The sequence below is a fragment of the Podarcis tiliguerta genome (genome assembly GCF_965153285.1).
Source record: "Podarcis tiliguerta genome assembly, chromosome: 1".
Taxonomy (NCBI): Eukaryota; Metazoa; Chordata; class Lepidosauria; order Squamata; family Lacertidae; genus Podarcis; species Podarcis tiliguerta.
The window spans coordinates 126369842-126385356 of NC_139534.1; the positions used below are offsets into that span (position 1 = coordinate 126369842).

The 15515-nt window shown below is 49.4% G+C and overlaps 1 long non-coding RNA gene across 1 annotated transcript; it reads right to left on the bottom strand.

Annotated features, from left to right (window-relative positions):
- Positions 1-1812: 1812 nt before the first annotated feature.
- Positions 1813-9862, bottom strand: LOC310677758. The gene is made up of 4 exons (XR_014511412.1): positions 9685-9862; positions 5098-5386; positions 4804-5013; positions 1813-3445 (listed from the first exon to the last, which is right to left on the bottom strand). It is a non-coding gene; the product is annotated as an uncharacterized lncRNA (long non-coding RNA).
- Between the last annotated feature and the right edge of the window lie 5653 nt (positions 9863-15515).

Here is a 15515-nt window from a genome sequence, read left to right on the forward strand (position 1 = left end):
GACCCTTGATCATCTTGGTCGCCCAGTGGCGTACCGTGGGGGGTGCAGGGGGGGTTGGCCGCACCGGGCACAACATCTGGGGGGGGGCGCTCGCACTCGCAGCTCTCTGCCCCTACCTGGCTCACTCACTCTATCTCACTGCAGTGCTGGCCGTGCGAATCCGATCCAAGCCGCCGGGTCACCGCCCACTGTGGAGGGGAGGGTGCCAGGCGTGCGGTGCGGTGCGGAGAGAGAGCAAGGGACTATCTGGGGGAGGGACAGTGCAGCGGGGGGGGGGCGCAAATTACTTGCCTTGCCCTGGGTTAGGGGGCGCGAATTACTTGCCTTGCCCCGGGTGCTGACAACCCACGCTACGCCACTGTGGTCGCCCTCCTCTGCACACCTTCCAGCTTATCAACATCCTTCTTAAACTGTGGTGCCCAGAACTGAACACAGTATTCCAGGTGTGGTCTGACCAAGGCGGAATAAAGTGGTACTATGACTTCCCTTGATCTGGACGCTATACTTCTGTTGATGCAGCCTAGAATAAAATTTGCCTTTTTTGCTGCTGCATCACACTGTTGACTCATGTTAAGCTTGTGGTCCACCAAGACCCCTAGATCCTTTACTTCATCATCATCATCATCATCATCAAAAATTAAATACATTAATACACAATACATTAATACATAATCAAAATTAAAACAAAAACAAACCAAATAACCCCGCTGCCCCCCACTAGTAAGCAAGGTGTTCCCCATCTTCTGTTTATGCATCTGGTTCTTCCTGCCTAAGTGCAGAATCTTACACTTGTCCCCACTGAAATTCATTTTGTTAGTCTGGGTCCAGTTCTCCAATCTGTTAAGGTCCTCTTGACTCTTGATTCTAACTTCTGCGGTATTAGCTGCCCCTCCCAGTTTGGTGTCATTTGATGAGCACCCCCATTTTGTGCTTCCTACCATGAAAGGTACGCAGGTGGCGCTGTGGATTAAACCACAGAGCCTAGGACTTGCCAATCAGAAGGTCGGCAACGGGGTGAACTCCCGTTGCTCTGTACCTGCTCCTGCCAACCTAGCAGTTCAAAAGCACGTCAAAGTGCAAGTAGATAAATAGGTACCGCTCCAGCGGGAAGGTAAACGACGTTTCTGTGCGCTGCTCTGGTTCGCCAGAAGCGGCTTAGTCATGCTGGCCACATGACCCGGAAGCTGTACGCCGGCTTCCTTGGCCAATAAAGCGAGATGAGTGCCGCAACCCAAGAGTCATCCGCGACTGGACCTAACGGTCAGGGGTCCCTTTACCTTTACCTTTACCATGAAAATAATTTGAAGCTGTTGGTAGGGGAAGCTTTTTCTTCAGGGGCTACTCTTTTCACGCCTGCAGGGTTGTTGTTTTTTTCATGTCAGTGCATCTCTTTATTTAAATCAGTAGACATTGATTTAGTAGGCATCGGTCCACCCAGCTCAAGACCAGTTACTGCACTGATGGGCATTGGCTTTCCAGAATTTTAGAAAAGGAGTGTACCTGAGGATGTTGGGAGTTCAGCCTGGAACCTGAATTCAAAGCAGATGCTGTACCAATGATCTCTCCCAGACAGGACCTTTTCAGTGTTGGCACCACACTTGTATAATTCCCTCCAGTCCTGCTTTGAAACCAGCACTGAAACTCTTTTCAGTCCTGTCTGGAATTTTACAATTTGTTGCTTTTTATTGCTCTCTTCTTGCATTCAGTGACGCTGCTGTCTGTCTGTCTCCCTCTCCTCTGCCCTCTCTAGAGATCAATATTCAATTTGTTTTCGACTCGCTGTTATTCCCCCCGAAAAACAAAAACACCCCATTTTTACAAAAACATGTATTTACAATAAGCATAGATTCAAGAAAAAAATAAGGATAAAACAAAAAGAGAAAGGAAACTGGGACAAATGAAGTTCTTCACCACATTTCACATTATTCTCCCTCAATAAACATACTTGCCTCTCTGCCCATATTTGCATTGATAATTAATTATTTTGCAGGTATTATTCTGGCATTCTGCAGAAGTACATGCGAGTATGAAAAAAATATTAATTGATCTGTTTTAATCCATTTCCCCCCATTTCATTATTGTCATGTGTTTATTACTTTGGTTTGCAGGTTTCTTTGGGGAGGGAATGTTTTCTCAAAGTGGGAAGTAAATCATTTTAACAAATAAATGTTTAAATAAGACCAAAGTAAAAGTAAAATAATAGCAACACTAGTACTTATTACTGAAACTGTCGATTTTTATGTATTCATTACTCCCCCTGCATAGGGCTGTGTACGGCACAGTACCACATTCTGTGCAACCCCACAGATACTGAATCTACATCATAATATGTATGATTCCTTATTCATTTCTTTAAAATATCTGATGTGACTCCCCAATGCATGGTTTTTACAATGAAAGTGTGGGATAGGAACACTCCTTTTTATATATGTAAGAGAACAAAAATAAATAAAAACTCCTGTTGTAACTTGATCCAAGGATGGGGGTGGTATACATCTAACAAATAAATAAGAAATATTAAGAAATCATTGTGACGCTTGGTTTCAGGTGCAGAAACGTCTTGGGCTACTGCTGGCATAGGCACTCTGCACATAAAAAAAGACCTTCACAATTTTCTGGGGTCAAATAATGGGATTATTATATTGCAGATTCCATTCTAAGGTTTGTATGAACTGGTGTGTTTTTTTAAAAAAGATTTATTTCGCAAACCATTTAGAAGTCTGTTTTGACCTTAAGTGGTTGGTAAATATCATAATCATAATCAGCCTCTGTAGGTTCTGGCTAGAATAAATCCTTAGTCCTTTCCAAGCGATCTGTTTGTTAGTAAACAGAGACAGCAGCCCAGTATTATAAAACTGGAAACTTGGCTCAAGTGGGAGGCGGAATTCCGAATCCCGAACAGATGGAGGGAGCGTTGCAGAAAGAAATGGAAGAAGAGAGAAAAATCTGCTTTGTTCTGTTGATTAAATAAACAGCTTAGACTAACAACAAACAGTTTCTAGCTATCCCAAGACTTTCTCGCTCCCCTCCCCCCCAGCCCCAAGTCCCCACATCTTGAAGCAATCAGCAGCTGAAAAGAGACTCGTCCCCCTGGCATCTCAGGTTAAAGAAGGGGGTCCAGGAAAATGTGGTAGAGCCATTACACGAAACCTGAGATGCGTTCATCGGGGACTCCAATTGCCATCGCATTAGGATTGATTGGAGACCAGCAGTACCGTAATGACCCGGAAAGAGGGGCACCCGGCGATTGTTCTTTCGCGTCTCGCGCTCTCCGCCTCTTAGCTTATTCCTCCTTATTCTTCCTCTTCCTCTTCCAATCCGAGAGGTTTATGTTACCGAGAGCGGCTCTCCTCTTTTCTTGTTGTGCAAATTGTGTTTGAGGAAAGTAGAAAAGATCCGTACAATCCACTTATTATGCCAAGGGTTTGGAATTCTTTTCAGAGCCCTGTGGGGAAATTATAGTGGAGAAAATATAAATTAAAGGGGTTGGGGGGTTGGAATGAAGCCTTTTAGGTAGGCTTTTAAAAAAACACAAAGGGGACTGCTATTTTAATTAAGCGTCTGTTGAGATTTCCTACTGGTGCGGTGAGGCTCTGAACTGCGTGGAAACTTAGCCGAGGCGCAGTGCGATCCTGTACCTGCCTACTCAGAAGCAAGCCCTGTTGAACTCGCTGGGACTTACTTCCAGGCAAGTAAATACAGGATTGCGGTGTCAGGTGACAAGTTATCGGCTTCTTTCTTGCTGCGAAGTCGGAGGGGGGCCCCGATTCGGAAACGCACGGACTTGGAGACGAACCCTATTGCTTTCAATGGCGATTTGCTTCCAGGTAAACGAATTTGGCATACGGGATGCGAGAGTGAAGTCGCTTTAAAAAAAAGAAGAAGAAGTAGGATACGACCCAGACAAATTTTAAAATCTTTAAATTTACAAGGCAGTCCCGAATGTTTCTATTTAGAATTCCCATTGAGTTGAATGGAGCTTTGCCTCCAGGTTAGCGTGGATCGCAGCAGGAAATGCGTGTTTACAAACCCTGCACTCCTTGGCAGGCTTTCCTAAGAAGAACACGCTCCACCAGCTCTTAAAATTGGGTTTACTTTTGAGTAAACACATATAGGAGATCGGGCTGGGTATCCCTCCAGTTCAAATGAGTTTTTCTCAGAAAAACCCACCTTAACTCGATGGGGCTCCTTCTCCCACCACAAGCTAAGTGAGCCCTGAGACCGAGCAACCTGCCCTGTGCGTGTCTACTCGGAAGTAAGCCCCACTTGGTGGGGGGGGAATCACTCCCAGTGGGGGATTTACTTCCAAAGATACGTGTCTTGGATGCCGCGCGAGGGACCAGAGGCGCGATCCACACGCTCTTTGCGACTCGCCGCCTGGAATAACATCTCCGCTTCTTCCAGGGCAAGTCGGAACGTAAATCGCGGATTAATTCGGAGCAGAGTTCTTTTTTTAAAAAAAAAAGCGGAGTCACGCAAAATTTGGTGATTTTTTATATCTACCTATTCGAAACTGTACATTTATGTTACAATACGGCCGTTTTAATTCCCCTTCCTCCAGTGACCTAATTACGAAAGTTTGAAGGAGGAGGAGAAGAAGTGGTGTGTTTTAGAAGCGGAGCAGGAGAGGGAATCGGAGGTTGCTCGCTGGCTCCGAAGAGAGAGAGAGAGAGAGAGAGAGAGAGAGAGAGAGAGAGGCAAGTCTGCCGTGCGCTTTGCGCCAAAACAAACCGGCCCCGCCTGGTCTGACTTTAACTGCAGCTCACTGGATAATGAACTCCATCTTTCCAAAGCGAACTTAACTGTTTATTTAGTGTCACCCCGCATTAACATCACTGGCTCTTTCCTCTGAACAGAAGGAGCTGGAGACTTTCTCCTCCAAAAAGGAAATTCTTTTTAGCTTAGACAGACTTCAGCATCCAGGATGTACATTAGTGGCGCAGGAGGCGGAGGAGGAGGCGGCGGGAGCGAGGGTGCTGCGCCCTCGGCTGATTTTCACGATGATTGAAACCTCTGAAAGAAAGAGAGGAGGAATAACGTGGGCGGAGGACGGAAATCTGGGCAGTGGGGGGGGGGGGGAGGCACGTGCACTATTACCTGGTCTCCAAGTCTCCGCGTCCCCGTTTTCTGGAGCTCGTCTCCAGTCTCCCTTTGATACGGACTGGCTCCTGTTTTCGCTCCGGTTCCGGCAAGCAGAGGACGCGCGGATCCAGCCCTGTTTAAGCACATTCCTTGAAACTGGCCGGGGAGGGAGCGCCCAGGCGGCGGCATATTTATTTGGCTGTGAGGAATAACCCCCCCACTGTGTCCAGTGGGGCTGAACTTTTCCCTGGTAAGCGCGACTTCATTTTACAGCCCGGAATGTGCGCGTGTAGACCTCGCCCCCCTGGAAATCAATGAGACTATATTGACATTTTGCAGGGGAAATGAAGGCCCCCCTCCCATATGTGTGTAATACACTTCCGAGAGAGAGAGAGGGTTGGATCGTGCCCCGGTTCCTGTGCACGGAAGTAAAACAGGATTTCAGTGGGAGGCGAGCGATTCCAAAAGGAAACGTTTTTAGGTTTAGGGGTGTAAAAGAGATGGGAGGGAGAATCATAGGATCACTTATAACCCATGTGGTGGGGAGACAACACGTTTTAGTGGCTATTTAGTGGAGGGGACTTTTGTGCGCAACATGACCTTAATCGTGGGAACCGCTGCTTCTTTGAGAGTTTGTGGGAACTCGCGTCAATGGCAGCCTTGCATGTTTCTCAGGTGTGTGTCTGTGTGTGTGTGTGAGAGAGAGAGAGAGCGCTGGGTAGTGACACCAAAATTAAGTCTCATTTACATCAGGGAAGCTGGTTCATTGCTGTTTCCCGAAGGCATAGAATCCTATAGAATCACAGAACTGTAGAGCTGGAAGAGGGACAGAGGATCATCTAGTCTAACCCCTAATCGAACGAGGCTTACAGCTCCAGATACCAGACGCCACCATGAGGAGAGATGGGGCCAGTAGGGAGAGAGAGAGATGTCTACCCCAAGCCGGAGAAGCAAACCCACAGGGTTTCGTATTTCAGGGCATTTAAGCCCCAGCCCCGCCCACCTGGCTGGCTGGCTGAGGATTGGCTGGCTCCCTTCCCAAGCCAGCTTGCTTAGGATCGGACTTGGAGGGCAGAAGGTGCCCAGTTCGATCCCCGGCGTCTCCTGCCTGAAACCCGACGAGGCGCTGCCAGTCAGTGTCGATAATACTGGCCAAAGGGGACCAATTGTCTGATGCAGTATATAAGGCAGTTTCCATGGATGCTTCACTTGAAATTCCTGCGTTGCGGGGTTGGACTAGATGACCCTCGGGTCCCTTCCAACAATTCTATGATGTTCCATACTGACTTTCCAGCCGGGAGACTGGCTGCTTTGTCATCCCGAACCTCATATCCCGTTTGGAAAGGTCGCAGTCCTGAATTCTGGCAAGAGGAAGTCCCCTTGGAACTGGAGTTGGGGTTTTGCTGTAGGGGAGAAAGGACGGAGCCGCTCGCGCTTTATTTTAAATGTTCGCCGTTGCCTGGGATTTCTGCGAAAACCCTCAGGGGCTCCCCCCCCCCACAGGCTACAGGTGAAAGCACCTCAGTGAAGCGGTGGCGGTAACAGATTTTTAAAGTCTCTCGACTCGAGTTCAGCTCTCCCCTCTGCCACGAACTCGGGATGCGTCCTGGGGCAAGTTACTAACTTAACCCGCCTTCAGACTTCGCAGTTGAGGAGAACCGGCAAGTGGAGAAGGCGCCGCTGACCAGCAACATTTCCCCTCCCCTCTGGCTCCTGCATGTAACGTCTGAACGGAGGGAGCCTGCGTGGAATCTGGAATCCTGTACACGCGAATGCTCCTTTGCCTTCAGACGTTACTGCTGTAGGCGGGGGTAGCTACTCAGCGCTCACTATGTGAGCCAACTGCTGGGGGGCAATAAAATATTTGGGGGAGGGTCCCCCCCCCAGGTTGATGGGCATTCCCATTCACATGGTGCCCGTGCACCGCGCTGCGTGATTGATTGCGCGGGGCAGGACTTCCTTGCCCCCCGCCGCCGCCCCAATATTTTATTCAAGTTGGCACCCCTAGGCGCTGACATCTGGCTTGTTCTGCCGGTTAGTATAAGTGGCGACGAGGGAGCCTTCCTTCTGTATCCCAGAGTGCGTGGAACCCCGTGCTCCTGAAGGCTCCCGCACTTCGTTCAGACGTTCGTTCCTGAACACGCGTCTGAACACGAGGACTGCAACCAGAGCAGCCGCTCATCTCCTGCCCTTGAGCCGCTGAAACGCATACGGGGTGCACAACCACCATAGCTGTCAACGTTTCCCTTTTTAAAGGGAAATTCCCTTATTCCGAATAGGATTCCTCGCAAGAAAAGGGGAAAGTTGACAGCTATGTCCTCTACTCTCACACACATATATTTCCTAGAATCTTAGAGTTGGGAGGGACCTCAAGGGTCATCTAGCCCAACCCCCTGCAATGCAGGGATGTATTGCATTTATTAATTGCCTTTATAGCCCATCATTTTCTTCCAGGTCCTAGTCCTACTTGCACACGGTCTGGCTTTCTGGAAGAAACCTCTCCTCTCCCATGAGTTGTTTCCTTGCGGTTTGATTGCAAAACGCGACGCGCGGAATGCGTGGGAATGGCGTTACGCGGGGCGTTTTGGGAAGAGCTTGAAAAGGCGCATCTTTCACTACAAGGCCGGGGAGCCTGTGGCCCTTCAGATGTCGGTAGCCTCCGCTTCTCCCTGTCCTCTTTGACCAGCCGGGCCTGATGCGCGTTGCGGTCCACAAACATCTGGAGGAGCGACCGCGGGCTTCCTGGCGACGCTCGCCTCTTTCCTGGGCTCCTCCAGAGCTCGCAGGGTGACACCCGCTTTGTTTTCACAGGTGTCTGGAGGGCAGCGATGGCCAGCCGGTCCCCCGAGCCTCCTTCGGGGGGTTTTCTTCCTCTCCCTCCTTTCAGACGCCTTTTTGCACGAAACGCTTTTCAGCGTCGGCGCGGTGGACGCGTCTCCAAAATAGCGCCCCTCTTCTCGTTCAGTGGTTTTGATTTTTCAGGGGAGGAGGAAGCGCAGAGAGGGAGGAAAGCAGGAAAAAAGAGAGCTAAAGGGGCTGTGAGAGAGAGAAGACAAGTCCTTTATTGTTTAGAAATAAGCCAACCCTCCGCACCCCTCCTTTCTTTCCTTCTTTTTCTCTCTCGCTCCCTCCCTGCGTCTCTCTCTCGCTCTCTTTCCTCTGCGCTTAGCAGCTCAGAGAGGGTGAGATCCGGTATCACGTTGCAGATTCCCACTAAAGATAACGAAATGTGATCTATTTTTCAGAGCGGCAAGTGGATGGGAACGAAGCCGTCCACGACAGAAAACTCATTTGCTAATGGGCTCGGTTTTGGGTTTCCTTCGCGTCTCCAGGGTCGGAAATCGCTGGAGTTTTGGGTTACTGGCCGCACTTATAACTGGCCGCATTCTGCAAATCCTTTTTTCTGCTTTAATTAATTAAGGAGCAGCGCCGATCATTCCCCAGAAACCAGTCTGCCCTGGGCTCTTTCCCTCAGGCCGCGCACCAATGAGGTCTTGTTTACCTTTTTGCATTTGGTGAAACCAGGCCCGAAAGGAGGGCAAATTTCTCGCCAGCCTCTCCCACCCCCACCCCTCCGCCCAAACCCACAGATGCGTGCCTTATACCCGTGGACAGTTCAATTTCACGCTGCAAATCGATTTTCGAAGGTAGCAGCCTTCGGATTGTCCACAAAATTCTGCCACTTATGCCCCACGGAGGTTCCTGTTTTGTTTTTTGGGTTTTTTAAAAAATAAAAATCTAGCGTCCATTCATAAAGAAATTTACGCCCCATCCTGTGGATATTTATTTATTCAGCAGAAAACTCCCCTGAATTCAACAGAGTTTGTCCTCCCTACGTGTGCTTAGTAGGGTCGACGTGTAAGATTGTGTGTGTGTGTGTGTGTGTGTTTATATAGAACAGTCCTCTGTCCACAAACTGGGTACACTGGGTTGAAATTGGGTTTGGCATCATCTGGCCAGGAGACTAAGGATGCAGTCCTGACCTGTACTTACCCGAGTGAAATAAACTCAATGCGACTTCTGAGTAGAAGGGGGTTATTGTGCCACACTTACCTCGGAGTAAATGTCCCAGTTTACACAGTGGATAAGACTGTATAGGATTGAACGGTCAGGCAAAAGCCTTTAAATGGGGGGGGGGGGGTCATATCAATAGAATTTTTTGGACGTGTAAACTGTCTTAATATAGCACAAGTAGAAGCTGTTTTGTGCAATACCTTAAGGTGTTGAACACACACACACACAGCTGCTGCGTAGTGTCTATCGCTTAAAATGTTTATATTTTATATATGGGACTTTGTATATTTCATTAGCACTCCAGCCTATTACACCTAAACTAGCTTGTCTGATGTGATTGTAATGACACTTGCATTTCAGGAGGAAATTGCTCACGATGTTCGTGGCAGAAAACAATTCCTGCCAGTCGGATTTACTTCCTAGTAAACATGCTTAGAATCCGAGGCTCTCCTTTATTTTATTTTTTTAAATCAGACTTTCCCATTAATCATGCACTGTGAGAGGAGCACTGGTCCTGAACTTATGCACAATTACTCGGGAGCAAATCCCATTAAATTATCTGCCTCCCCTTCAGGCGTTTAGATTTACCTTTGAGGAGAACAAGAGAGCAGGGAGCGGGACCACGCCGAATAGGCTTTCTATCTGGCACCCGGAGGGAGCCCCCCCCCGCCCTGCACGCGCGGACTTCCACGCGGGGGCTCGCTGCTTTCAGACGTTGGCGCCGTACACGTGGACGCCAGGGAGAGGATCTAGTCGGCGTGCGCGCGCGCGCATTCTCCTTAGCGGCGCATAGAAACGCTGTTTTTGTAAACAGGCTCCGCGGAAAATGCGCCCGCGGAATAATAAAGCAACAGTCGGGTGACCCGATGTTTCAAATGATTATTTATAGCAAATTCTTTTCTCTGAAAAGGCTCAATGAAAAACAACAACGCCGCAAAGGTTTTTCTCCAAACCACCCACCGGGAAGGACGTCAGGGCTGTGCGCTTCTCCTTTCGGCTAGTTGGTAAATTTGCAAAGCGATTCCATATCCGCCTTTTTTGCGGTCTGATTTGGAGAAGTGAAAGGGACTGGTTTTTATAAAACATAGCAAGTGATGATGACCGTCCGCAGTTAGCTCTCGGGTGCAGGACTCCCAGCATCAGGTTAGAGACCCCCCCTTGTGGCGCAGGAAAGCTCTCGGTCTCTACGTCCCCTTGTTTATAAAAGCGAATTATTTAATCTCCGCGTTAGGAAACAAAGATCACTTCTTGTGGCTCGTCGGCGATTGCGGCAGAAACAGAATGATTTGCAACAGAAATGAGACTTAACTGAGCGCAAAACGACATGGACATGAATTGTTTACTCGCAAGGAACACAGCTCTTGCGTCCTGAACGAGTTAGGCGAAAATCAGCCCGGGAAGAAACCAAAAGCGGACTTTAAACTGCCAAGTATCCTCTGCAGAGCCGGATATAAATGTTTTGAGGATGTGGGTGTAAGTGTTGGAGGGTTCTCCACAAACACACAACACACACACACACACACACACACACACACAGAGAGATTAATCCAGAGCGTTGTTCGTAGCCGACTGCTGCTAGATAGCATGTGGGCTCTGCTGATATATTTATAACCGGCCCTTTAAAGAGAATCCTCATCTCATCCAGCGCGGAGCTACAGAATGATAAATCCCGTGTTTGCTTCTCAGACGTTTGAAAAGGATCCCAGGGGAGGGAAGCGGGTTGAGGGGGTTGGTGGCAGCAGACGAATAGCTGTCAGGCCGGAGAGAGAGTTATCTCCACCAATTTGGTTCAGATCTGTCTTTCGCCTCGCCCGCCAGTCCTGCAGGTATAATCTGTCAGACCTTTGGCCTCCTTTTTTTAAAAGAAGATTTAAAAAAAAAATCCCTCCTGTCCTTATTTTAAAAGCATTAGCCGCGGTAAACATCCATTTAGCAAACACCTCTTTGAGAGAGGCATTTTTTTCCGGGGGGGGAGCTTTCCAACCTCTCTCTGCTAATAGGAGGGGGGAAATATTTTGCGCATCTGTTATAGACTTTGGGGTATGTTGGGGCATATAATTTTGTGAGTGTGTGGAGAGAGAGAGAGAGAGAGAGAGAGAGACGCCTTTCTAAAGAGTCGCGTTCCGGTCCCCACGCAGCTGCCTTGTCAATAAGAAGTCCGTTCCAAGTCGAGACATTTTTTGCTGGCAGGACATTCATCGCAGCAGTTTCTCTGAAGGCATCACGAGGACCAAAATAAAGTGGGGAAAAGTACCAGATCGGGTGGGACAATTCGTTGCACCGGCCGAGGGGAGGGGGTAGAGATGGTCTCTCCATATGCATATTATATCCACACGCATAAAGTGGTGTAATGGTGCCAACTTGAATAAAAAAATTGGGGGGGGGGCGCTGATCACAAGACACACGCACCATTTGACTGGCAATGCCCATCAACTTGTAGAGAGCTGGCCCCCTCAAAATATTTTATTGGGGAGCGAAGGGTCAACTGCCCCTAAGTTGTGGCTCCTATGCAGTTGCGCTTTCAGAAAAGATGGGGGGGGGGGCAGAAGTCGTCCAGGGCCCGCTTTGCAGAGTGTGCAGGAGGGGTCTCACCTCTTGAAGTCGTGGAAAAGGGAAAGATCCGCCCCAACACTCACCTAATGCCTTTAAGTCCATGTGGTCTTAAATTGCTAAACTGTGACCATGCACAGCCAAGGCGCTTGGGCCTGCCTTGCTCTGGCTTAAGGGCACTTTCTGCAAGATCCAGAAAGATGAGAAGAACCGGATTCAATTTAGCCCCAAACGAACGGGCTCCTCGAGTGTGCAAAAGAAAACCCAGCCCCGTTTTCAGACCTGGCGGTCAAGAGCCAAGGCGCGAAACTGTCTTTGCCTTGTGGTTTCATAATCCCGAGGCACAGAGCAGACCGACCAAGGCAGAAGGGATGTTTGACCGGCGCGGTCGTTTCCGGGAGCAAAGAGGATCCTATGCATTTACACGTGACAGGGACACGCAGAGAGGCGTGCAAACAGATCGAGAAGCAGTGGGCCTTCTTTCTGCGGACCCGAGTTAGGTCATTTTAAGGCTGTGGAATTGAGGATCTTAAGCGCAACCGCTGTCTTTGGATGGCAAATGCGCGTTTCTTCAAAATGTGTCCTGGCCTGATGTAATTTTAAATCTTCTTCCACTGTATTACTTCTTGGTGAGCAGTTGTACACAAACCCTGCTGCCTGCAGGCTTCCCCTTTTATTCCTGCGAGTAAAAGGGGGAGAGAGAAAACGACGCAAAAGAAAAGAAAAACTGATAGCCAAGCATTCCGGATGCCACCCCCACGAATATCTCTGATCTAGGCAGCCTCTACAGGGGTTTCAGCCCTCCTACTAAGGGAGAGGGACACCCGGGCCTTCCTCAGCCGTCCCCTAACATCTAACTTCACCGGGTTAGTTATAGTCACCGTCGCCGTGCGTGTGAGTGTGGTCTCGCGTTCCCACTACAAGCGACGTGGGCGAGCAACACAACACGTGTTCAGATTCCAACCTCTACGACCTTCCGATGGAAGGAATATGACCCGGTTGGAAGAGTCAGTTAGGATATATGAACATCGGTCCAACCAAGGAGAAAAACCAAATCTCAGGTCTGATTCACAAACCTGCTGAGACGCGGATGAAAACCAGTACAGTGGTGCCTCTGGTTACGAGCTTAATTCGTTCCGGAGGTCCGTTCTTAACCTGAAACCGTTCTTAACCTGAGGTACCACTTTAGCTAATGGGGCCTCCTGCTGCTGCCACGCGATTTCTGTTCTCATCCTGAAGCAAAGTTCTTAACCCGAGGTACTATTTCTGGGTTAGCAGAGCCTGTAACCTGAAGCGTCTGTAACCCGAGGTACCATTGTAGGTGTTTTCTTGAGCGCTAAAGGAAGTCTAATGCTGCGATCCTATACACGCACCGGGGAGCTTTAAGTCCCAACCAGCATTCATAGGATTGCGTCTGCACGCTGAAGCTGAAACCCCGCGGAAGCAAAAAATAAACAAACCACAAGGGGGGTGTCAATAGAACAAGGGGGTATGGATGGAGGGGTCGCTGGAACTATGCCCGCGAAGCATCCTAAGTAGTAAAAAGCGCGATACAAATGCTAAAGCATTATTATTATTCGCAGCTGGGGAAGGGTCGTGGCCCCGTGGCAGAGCATCTGCCTGAGACCCCCACTCGAGACATTGCACCGCCGCCGCCAGTTCATGTAGACAACACAGATCTGGACTCAGCAGTCAGTGGTCTGATTCGCCAAGAGACAGCTCCCCACGTTCCGAGTTGGGAATAAATTGGACGGCTGACATCTACCGGACTTTGCTTCTAAATACAAAGATGTGGGATCCAAACAGACGCGCGATTGGTTTTAGGGGTGTGGGGCGACCACCTGCCATGCTTAAGGACCCTGACTTCGAAGCAAGTCCCCATTCTTCCTACTTTTTGCTGCAGCATCCGACTTAACACCTTTATCCCTCTGAACGTGGGAACGTAGGACGGCCTTATAGTGCGTCATCAGGTTTTGGGGAGTCCAGGAGTCACTCCCAGCCTTTCTTGGAGCTGCACCCGCAAGCAAGGCAGATGTTCTGACATTGAGATACTCCGATATTACCTTCTCCTAACCCAGCGGTACCCAACGCGGCGCCCTCCATAAATTGACGGGCTATAACTCCCGTTATCCATGACCACAGGCCAAACTGAGGCAGATGGGAGTTGTAGTTCAACAGCACCTGGAAGGCACCCCGTTGACTACCCGGGCCCTCACCCGTCTTCAGTCCCTCTGGTGTTGTTTTTTGGGGACCCCGGGAGTTCTGCCTTACTAGATGCACCTGAAAAAGCGTTCTCTCCTCGTAAGCGCCGCTGTTGGTCACTTATCGCCTCCAAGATAAGTACAGCTCATAAAAGGCTCTTCGTTTCGTCCTTTTCGGCAGCGCTGCTGCTCCGCTTATCTCGCCCTCATTGTCCTTATCTCTAGCCCTGCCCTTGCTACTGACAATGGATTACCTTTGTTTGGAGAGGCTCTAATTGTTTCTCCCTCCCTTCCCCAAATCATCTTCCTCCTCCAGGAGGAACCTCCTAATTGCTTTTTGAACCAAAATGAGGATTAGCAGAATCCAAGGGAGGGCGCGGGTGGCTACGCGCAGTGCAGAAAATACGGTAAGACAATTCTGACACCACCCGCAACCCCGACTAGGGTTGCGCCAGCTCCCCATACCATACTAAGTTGGTCGCGAGCCCCATTGAATTCAAGTGACAGCTGTTCCGAGTCACCATCCACAGAATCGGGCATCATCAATGGCGTTTTTACTAGGAGGGCCAGCTCTCGATGGATGGGGGTCCACGCCCCTGATTAATATGCTGAGGACAGCAGCTTTATTAGGGGGGAAAACAACAACTGCATTTCAGTTTACTCGGAAATAACCTGCGCTCCGTTCAGCGCGCCTGACTTCCAGGACAGGATGCGCAATTACGCGGCGATCAGGTCAGATTGCAAGAGGGCCGGAGACGCTTACTCCAGAGTCATCTTGCTGAGGCCGCGCTGCAAGGAGTGTTTCAGCCCGGGACCGTTCGTTCCAGAGCGGATCGCGGATTTTAAATAGGCCCAACTCCGTCTGCACAGGCGAAATATGTGCTGGTTCGATTCCAGTACCTATTACTTAACGTCGACAGGGTGCCCTTTCTGTCACCTGACGTTAGGAGGCTGTATTGACCGCAGGGGCATCGCTTTTCGTGATGTAATTGGAATACGCGCTCCCGCGCGCTCCCGCGTCCGCTCCTGGCATAATTCGAATTCCCACCAATTTACACGCAGAGAGAGGCCTTCTGCAACACAACTCCTGGTGGCAGCCCAAAGGCATCGCTTTTAAGCTTCACCTCTTTGAATGCAAAAAATAAATAAATAGTAATATGTATTTCCGAGGAGGGTGATGATTAATAAATGAATGAATGAAAGAATAAATAACAATAAGATGCCCACCTTGCTTCCCTAGCCTCTTAAGACATAGTTATGGCGCTCCTTCCATTATTTATCGCGCGCCATAAGCTATTCATCAGGGGCATCATTTATTCATTCTCAACATTAAGGTAATTAAATATGAGCTCACCGGGAATGAGCAGGTCTGAAAAAAAAGGCGGGGGGGGGGGGACGAAGGGAGAGGAGGTTTGCTTACTGGCTGGCTGGCTGGCTAGCTAGAGGAGAGATGGGCCGGCAGAGGAAGGGGGAGAGAGCTGGGTTGGGTATGGGTGGCTGTCTTTTTCTTTTTTCTTCTAAAAAAAAGAGAGTCTGCAATAATTGATTTGCACAGAGTTTAGTTCCCCTTAGGTGACACTTGAGAAGCAGCTCGAATTGCAGGGTCCTGACGTGTCTCCCCTCTGGAGGGAGGAGGAGGAGGAGGAGGAGGAGAGAGCGAGAGACTAA